This window comes from Argopecten irradians, unplaced genomic scaffold (genome assembly GCF_041381155.1).
Source record: "Argopecten irradians isolate NY unplaced genomic scaffold, Ai_NY scaffold_0043, whole genome shotgun sequence".
Lineage (NCBI taxonomy): Eukaryota > Metazoa > Mollusca > Bivalvia > Pectinida > Pectinidae > Argopecten > Argopecten irradians.
Genome location: NW_027187510.1, coordinates 53,499 through 62,423, shown reverse-complemented (window position 1 = coordinate 62,423; position 8,925 = coordinate 53,499). Strand labels below are relative to the sequence as shown.

Sequence of the window (8,925 nt, the reverse complement as noted above, 5' to 3'; positions counted from 1 at the left end):
AAAAAGATACAAATAATAAATAAATTTCATATTCGTTGTCAAATTTATATAAAACGTGTCTTCGTGTTCAGTGAAAAATATGTATATAACACACACACACAAATAAAGTTTTGGGTCAATTACAAATGCTTTCTTTGTGTTTTGCTTTTCTTACCTCGTCCATGTGCGGTAGAGTTGGCTCTGCGGCACCAGTGTAGAAGCCCTTCACAGTCACCTCTCATGGTCGCGCGGTATATATTATGGTACATAAATGATATTTTTTAACTATCTAATAAATTTCCCAAATGAACAAAGTGATATAATGATGTAATGAATAAGTTTTATAAAACTGTTTTGAATATTTCAAGTTATTCCCATCAACTTGAAACGACGTTTGATTGGTCAATAGCCGTACTATCCATATAAGTCAATTATACATGTCAACGCTCTGCTAAACGTTATATATATGGTATTGTTAACGTCTATATAATTATAATGTTTTTATAAACTTAAGAATATATCCGAGTATCTCTCGTCAACGTTTGATCTCTAGGCATATATTGTGTTTAAGTTTACAAATGAATGTCATCTTTCCAGTCTAACAATAAACATTGTTTATTTCGACACAAATTAACATTAAACCATTGCATATCAAGTAACTCATAAGCCAATATCAAGTAATACGTTTTAATTAAGTGCTGTATTTCATTTAACACATATGTCTAGATTGTAATCAATTGGCGGATCGCCAGCTGTCAATCAAACCGCACGTGACTTTGTATTTTGTATTGTGTGTGCTACAATGTTTGCTCCGACATTGAATAGAAACACGTGCGTTTGTGAGCACGAGGCGTGGCTATATTACACCTGGCTATTGGTCAATTCTGTCGGTAAAAAGCAATGATCGATTTGTTAATCGAATGACAATGACATTTTTAGCTCACCTGGTCCGAAGGACCGAGGTGAGCTTATGGGATACCGCAGCGTCCGGCGTCCGTCGTCCGTCGTCCGTCAACAATCGACTTCTTCTCCATAACCGCTGGTCGGATTTCAACAAAATTTGACTGGTAGCATCCTTATGGGCTACTAACTGAAAATTGTACAAATGATGGGGCTGATCCCCCGGGGGCCTGAGGGGCGGGGCCAAAAGGGGTCAATTTGGCTATTTCCATATAAACGACTTCTTCTCTGAAACCAAGCATGGGATAGCACCCATAATGCAATGGTAGCATCCTTATAGGGTGGGGATTCAAAATTGTACAAATGATGGGGCTGTCCCCCCGGGGGCCTGAGGGGCGGGGTCAATTTGGCTATTTCCATAAAAACGACTTCTTCTCTGAAACTAAGCAAAAGATAGCACTCATAATGCAATGGTAGTATCGATATAGGGTGGGGATTCAAAATTGTACAAATGATGGGGCTGACCCCCCCGGGGCCTGAGGGGCGGGGTCAAATGGGGTCAATTTGGCTATTTCCATAAAAACGACTTCTTCTCTGAAACTAAGCAAGAGATAGCACTCATAATGCAATGGTAGTATCGTTATAGGGTGGGGATTCAAAATTGTACAAATGATGGGGCTGACCCCCGGGGGGCCTGAGGGGCGGGGTCAAAAGGGCCAATTTGGCTATTTCCATATAAACGACTTCTTCTCTGAAACTAAGCATGGTATAGCACCCATAATACAATGGTAGCATCCTTATAGTGTGGGGATTCAAAATTGTGCAAATGATAGGGCTGACCCCCGGGGGCCTGAGGGGCGGGGTCAAAAGTGGTCAATTTCCATATAAATGACTTTTTCTCTGCAACTTAACATGGGATTACGCTCATAATGCAATGGCTACATCCTTATAGGGTTTGGATTCAAAATTTTGCAAATGATTGGGCTGACCCCCCGGGGGCCTGAAGGGTGGGGTCAAAAGGGGTTAATTTAGCTATTTCCATACAAACGACTTCTTCTCTGCAACTAAGAATGGAAGAGCACTTATAATGCAATGGTAGCATCCTTATAGGGTTGGGATTTGAAATTGTACAAATGATAGGGCTGACCCCCGGGGCCTTAGACGGCAATAGATGCGAGGTCAAAAAGGTCAATTAGGCTACTACTTTCATATAAATTACTTTGTCTCTGAACCTATGTATTTGATAGCATATTTGTATGGTATCAAGAGCATCATTGTATGGTTGTGATTCAAAATTAAACTTTGGGAGTCAATTTTGCTTATTTTTCTAATTATCAAACTCTTGTGATAATTACTAACAGAAATCCAGGTGAGCGATACAGGCCCTCTGGGCCTCTTGTTTATTCTCATAAACTGAAGTTTACGGTACAGAGAATTACACATATCAATTTTACAATTAAGTCAATAAGTAGTAATTTGTTTTGCGCATGCATCTCTATACAGTTACAGTATATATGTATATGTTAGTTTACAGATATGATACAAAATGGTAGACAAGATGGACATAAATATTGTTACCAATAGCCTATGTTAGAATAATAATGAATTTAATCAGTGAAATGAGCTCGTTTTCTGTTACAAAATTGAATTTAAAAGTGTTTGGTCTCTCGAAGTAATATCTAGACAGTAGTTTTCCTCTATTTGTACGAATAACTTTCTTTTTTTACATTGAAACAAATAATTGAATAATGGAATTCGTCGCCTAACTTCATTTTAGTACATGAATTACATATTCTTTCCATTCTTGGTATATTTTGCTATATTCCATATTCAACAGGAAGTTTAACATTACATGTTCTAAACTTACAATAAGCTACAGCCAGTTTAGGAGGGAGTTCAATCAGATATCTTTCTAGAATACGATCTTGTTTATATATTCTATAATTTGGTCCTTTCTGTGAATCAAATACCTCTTGTCTCCAATTGTGTATGAATTTAGTTTTTAGTCTTTGGAAGACTGATTTGTTTTAACCAATTAACACTTTCGAATTCAAGAGAATCAAAAATAATTCCCAAATCAATTTCATTTAATATATCCTAAATGAAGGCTGTCCATTGTGTATTACAATGGGTTAAAACTTTATTTAACTTGTTACTGAGTTTATTTTGTGTCCCGTCAACTACTCTGACCCAGAAACTGATCATAACTTTTATATCAATACTCAGTGGGTATCTCCCAGGCTCACCATATATCATAATTTGGTGTTGAAGTTGTAACTTTCAAAATATGTTTACAAAATTTGAGATGTAATCTCTCTAATAATTTGAAGTTACAATATCCTCCAATACAATATTACGGGTTTTATCACTCTCTCAAAAACATCAAGTTTACAATCAATTGAAAGGTTATGCTTTAAGGTCCCTTGTGTGTAATTCTTTAATATTTTTTTGTGTTAATCCGTTTCTTGAAAAAATAAACCCTAGAAACTTGAAATAATTTACTATTTTTATGTAATTTCCATTGTACACAAGCTGCAGGTTATCTGGTACATGGCCTCTACCAAAAATCATTACTTTAGTTTTATCGATATTTAAAACATAACTATTACATCATCCATTGTTGTTACAGTCCATTATATGTAATAATGGACTGCTGACTGTCTATTATTACGGTTAGCAGTCCATTATTAATACGAACTGTCCATTATTTTTAGATTTTTGGACAGTTTTTGTATATCTGAAAAAATAATCCAAACCAAAAATCTGGACACCCATATTTTAATAATCCAATGGCATTTGCAACAGTAACACATATGTAGTTAAATCCGACAATTTTGCTTTTATATTGAGCAAACACTTCTCAGTATTTAACATGTATCTTGACAGCACCGGTCTCGATATTTATTTCAGTGTTCCCTCCATTTGCACTTTCCAATCTGGGAACTTTGACATTTTAGAATTTCCACTAAGAATATTGCTAATGTCACACTGCTGCTGGTCACTAGTGCGCTTGTATGCACGAACTGCATTTGATCGGTGGCCAGGTTTTTTTCCGAAATCAATTGTTCATCGATTCCGGCACCATATAGTCGTGTTGCAGCCGTAGCGCGGAGAGAATGGTTTGTATAAAATCCTTGAAACCCAGCTTGTTCACAAAGACGTTTTACGGTTTGCTGAAGGATGTGAACCCCAACTGGCGCATCCTGATACCATACATTTCCTTGAGTGTATTTCCTAGGTCTGAGGTAAAAGGCATCATTGTTACAGTTGTCAGGTCTAAAAAAAAAAGGCAGATGTATTTCAACCATGTATTTAACTACAAATTTTCAGAATAGTTAATAATTACTTATCTAGGATAGTGACATATGTATGTGATAAGGATGGAGGAGTTAACATACCATTTTAACAAATATTTACAGCTATATAATTATGATATACTTTAAATCGTTTTAGAATTAAACTGAAAAACGAAATAAACTGCAGGTTTCAAGTGAGAGATGGGAATGGTTTATAACTTACCTGGCGGCAATAAATTTTGTGTACATTTTCACGATGCACTTCGAATTCTCTGGTTGCTTTTGATTTTCATATGCCCGTGTAACTTTTGGATCCAGTTTTCTATGCACGATAGGTTCAAGTCTGGTCCACAACACAAACCACAACAAAAACCACAACAAAAAACCACCTGGAGCTAAAACGCCAATCCCACCGGCGTCTCCAGGACTTACACAACACCAAACACCGAACATTAGAAAAAAAGTTACCGCCGCTCGTCATAGACGTGCTATATCTTCACCGTCTATTGACGTAAAAAAACTCCCTGAGAAAGCCAAGCGACCAGCAAATACACCACCGCAGGAGCAACGCCAGACAAAAACCACCAAGGTAAAGCTGGCGAGGCTCCCTGCACTAAACAACAAACCCAGTAAGGGATCAGATGACCCTATCCTTGGACGGAACATCTATGATGTTCTATCGGACGACAGCGAGTTTGGTGACAACACATTTATCGCCACCAAACAACCTACTTCAAGTAGTCCTGTCGGTCCGACAAACTATCCTCAGGGACCAACATAGAGACAAACACTATCATACAATGGAACATACGTGGATTTAAAGCGAACATAGAAGAATTAAAACATCTTATACAAACAAAAAACCCATCCATATTCTGCCTTCAAGAAATAATGCTGAAAGACACCATCAATCTCCGACAATTTACACTATACACCAAAACTCCAACAACAGGTGGCCGCCCATCAGGTGGTGTGGCGGTGGCGGTGCATAAAAACGTTCCTCACAGACACATTCAGCTAAATACCACCTTACAAGCTGTTGCTATAAGCGCAACTCTTCACCGAAAAATAACAGTCTGTTCTATATATTTACCTCCAAATACTCCATTTAGTTGTGATGAACTGAGTAACATCGTATCACAACTACCAGTGCCATATATTATCATGGGTGACTTTAACGGTCATAATAGCCTCTGGGGCTCCCCAGGCACTGACAATAGAGGTAGACGTATCTAAGATTTTATTAATAAAAACAGCTTATGTCTTTATAACACCAATGCCCCAACATATTTACACCCTGCCTCTGGCTCGCTTACCCACATTGATTTATCGTTGTGCCATCCATCAATTCTTCTGGATTATGATTGGATGGTCAACGGTGATCTCTGTGGGAGCGATCACTTTCCAATTATACTTAAAAACATAGGGTCACCAAAACTTGAGGAGCCTATTCCTCGTTGGAATCTACATAAGGCGGACTGGGTTCAATTTAAAAATTTGTGCGCAGAGGAGCTCATTGAGGATAAATTTTTGAACCTCGATGACCCCATTAAAATTTTCACAGAAGCGCTCACTTCTATCGCTACAAAAACCATACCAAAATCCGTGCCAAAACCTACAAAGTTTCGTCTCTCAAATGATTCATTTATCAATAGATCTGGTAGAAATTCCGCTCTGAGGCGGTACTTGGCTTCGCCAACCGTCTCAAACTATAACAATTTTAAAATTTGGAGAGCAAAAGCTCGAAGGTCTATCAAATCCGACAAGAAAAGTACTTGGAAAGAGTACGTCTCAAAAATTAATTCCAATACATCTTCGAAGAAAGTTTGGGAAATGATTGGAAAAATCAGTGGGAAAAGAAAAGCAACACCATCCTCCCACCTCATTAACAACAATAAAATATTTTCTTCAAAATCCGAAATAGCTGACGCCTTTGCCAAAAATTTTGCTAAAAATTCATCCATCAAAAATCATTCCAAAAAATTTCAAAAATTTAAAAAGGAAAAGGAAAAGAGACGTCTTAATTTTAAATCCTCCAATAGTGAAAGTTACAATAGGCCTTTCGAGATACCAGAATTGCTCGAGTCCCTTGAGAAATCAAAGGACTCGGCAGCTGGACCAGACGAAATTCCATATATGTTTTTAAAACAATTACCAGAATCTTCACTAAAAAATGTCTTTTAACTATATTTAATCAAGTTTACTCTTCTGGCAAAATTCCCGAGTCTTGGAAGGAATCTACTATTATACCCCTTCCGAAGCCCGGGAAAGATGCTACTGATGCCAATAACTATCGTCCTATTTCATTGACGAGTTGTATTTGTAAAACTCTAGAACGTATGATAAATACCAGATTAGTTTGGTTCCTGGAATCAAACAATATTTTAAGTCCTTTGCAAAGCGGCTTTAGAAACCGCAGGGGAACGGTAGACCACTTAGTTAGACTAGAAACATTTATACGAGAAGCATTTGCCAAGAAAGAACATCTTGTGGCCGTATTCTTTGACCTTGAAAAGGCATACGACACAACTTGGCAATATGGAATCATGAACGATCTCCATGATATCGGTATACGTGGTAATTTGCCAAAGTTTATATCAAATTTTATATCTGACAGGCATTTCAAAGTTCGAACGGGTTCAACTTATTCAGAAACAGAAACACAGGAGATGGGCGTCCCTCAGGGTGGTATATTGTCCGTCACACTTTTTGGACTAAAAATTAACAGCATAACTAAATGTCTTGGCCAATCTACGGAAGGGTCTCTATTTGTGGATGATTTCTTGATCTGTTACAGATCAAAAAAACATGCACACTATAGAACGACAACTACAACAATGTTTAGGCAAATTACAAAATTGGGCTGACGAAAATGGCTTCAGATTTTCAAGATCAAAAACTGTCTGTATGCACTTCTGTCAAAAACGAAAACCGCACAATGATCCTGACCTCACACTCAATGGAATTAAAATTCCAGTAGTTGAACAAACTAAATTTCTTGGACTAATATTTGATTCGAAACTGTCCTTTGTTCCACATATCAAACATCTGAAGGATAAGTGCTCGAAGGCGCTGAACATTCTACGAGTTCTTTCCCATTCTGATTGGGGTGCAGACCGTGAAATGCTTCTACGTATCTATCGGGCACTTATTAGATCAAAACTTGACTACGGCTCTATTGTCTATGGATCGGCTCGCAGCTCCTATCTACAGATGCTTGACCCTATACAGAATCACGGACTGCGTCTGGCACTTGGAGCTTTTCGAACAACACCTGTGAAGAGTCTCCATGTGGAAGTTAATGAGCCATCTCTAGACGATCGACGAAAGAAATTATCCTTACAGTATGCTGCTCAACTGAAATCCAACCCCAAAAATCCTGCATTTAACCTTGTATTCAATCCACAACACCAAGAAATATTTACACAAAATCAAAAGCTCATACCAACATTTGGCATCAGAATTTCAAAATTTTTGCTGGAACTTAATATAACTTTCGACACCATTGACGAGTACACCGTATCGGATGTACCACCATGGCTCATTCAAACACCTGATATCAATTTATCTCTACATGAGAGGGCAAAATCCAGTGCATTACCCGAAGAACACAAATCCTCCTTTCGGGAGTGCATTAGGGCTTTCCCTGACCATGTTCAGATCTACACTGACGGATCAAAAGATGGTGATAATGTTGCGGCAGCATGCTGTACATCTAATCACTGCTCCTCTATCCGACTCCCGGATGTTGCCTCCATTTTCTCTGCGGAAGCATGTGCTATCGGTCTGGCGCTTGACCATATCGAAGAACACCGCATTGAAAAGGCAATCATCTGTTCAGACTCTCTTTCGGTTCTTCAGGCTTTGAAATCAAGAAGCCCTAGAAATACTCTAATCCAAAATCTTTTAATCCGAACATTTCGATTATCTTCTAAAACTCAAATTACTTATCTCTGGATTCCCAGTCATGTGGGTATAAAGGGGAATGAACAGGCTGATGAAGCAGCTAAGACTGCTCTTCGCCTAGCACAAACAGATTTGAAACTACCATACACCGACATCAAACCTTCAATTCAGTCAGCCATCAAACACCATTGGCAACAAAGGTGGTCTACCGAAACAAACAATAAACTGTTTAAAATTCAACCTACACTTAATCCTAAACTGTCCAGTCGGAGAGACCGCAGAGAGGAAGTTGTACTCTCTCGGCTCCGAACTGGACACACATATTTTACACATTCCTATCTATTGAGAGGGGAGGATCCTCCTACATGCCATGCATGTGATTCTCCTCTCACAGTGGAGCATATTTTATTGCATTGTATTGATTTTAAACACATACGAGATAAATACTACGATGTCTCCGACATGTACACTTTGTTTCATGCCGTGAGACATAATCGTATTTTTAATTATCTCAAAGAGATCGGTATTTTAAGCAAAATATGAACGTTTTCTCATCATACATCGTATCAACTCAACATTTCATCGTTTCATCAACATTGTGCATGAGTTTTCTCATGTGTTTTAGCCAAATTTATTTTATCCCATGCAAACCTCCTTTTTGTTTTATCAAATTAACGTTTACAATCTGTGTTTTAGTCCTTACTTGCTTTTTCTTACCCTGAACTTTTATCCTGATATTAATGCATGACTTGTAGTTTGGCCCTAAATGACCTTAGTTGTCGATGGGCCGTAAAACTCAAACAAACAAACAAACATACGCTCTCATATGACTCATATTATGGAA

The 8,925-nt window shown here is 38.0% G+C and overlaps 1 pseudogene; it reads right to left on the bottom strand.

Moving 5' to 3' along the window:
• Positions 1–3,739: 3,739 nt before the first annotated feature.
• Positions 3,740–8,916, bottom strand: LOC138311532 (uncharacterized; annotated as a pseudogene).
• Between the last annotated feature and the right edge of the window lie 9 nt (positions 8,917–8,925).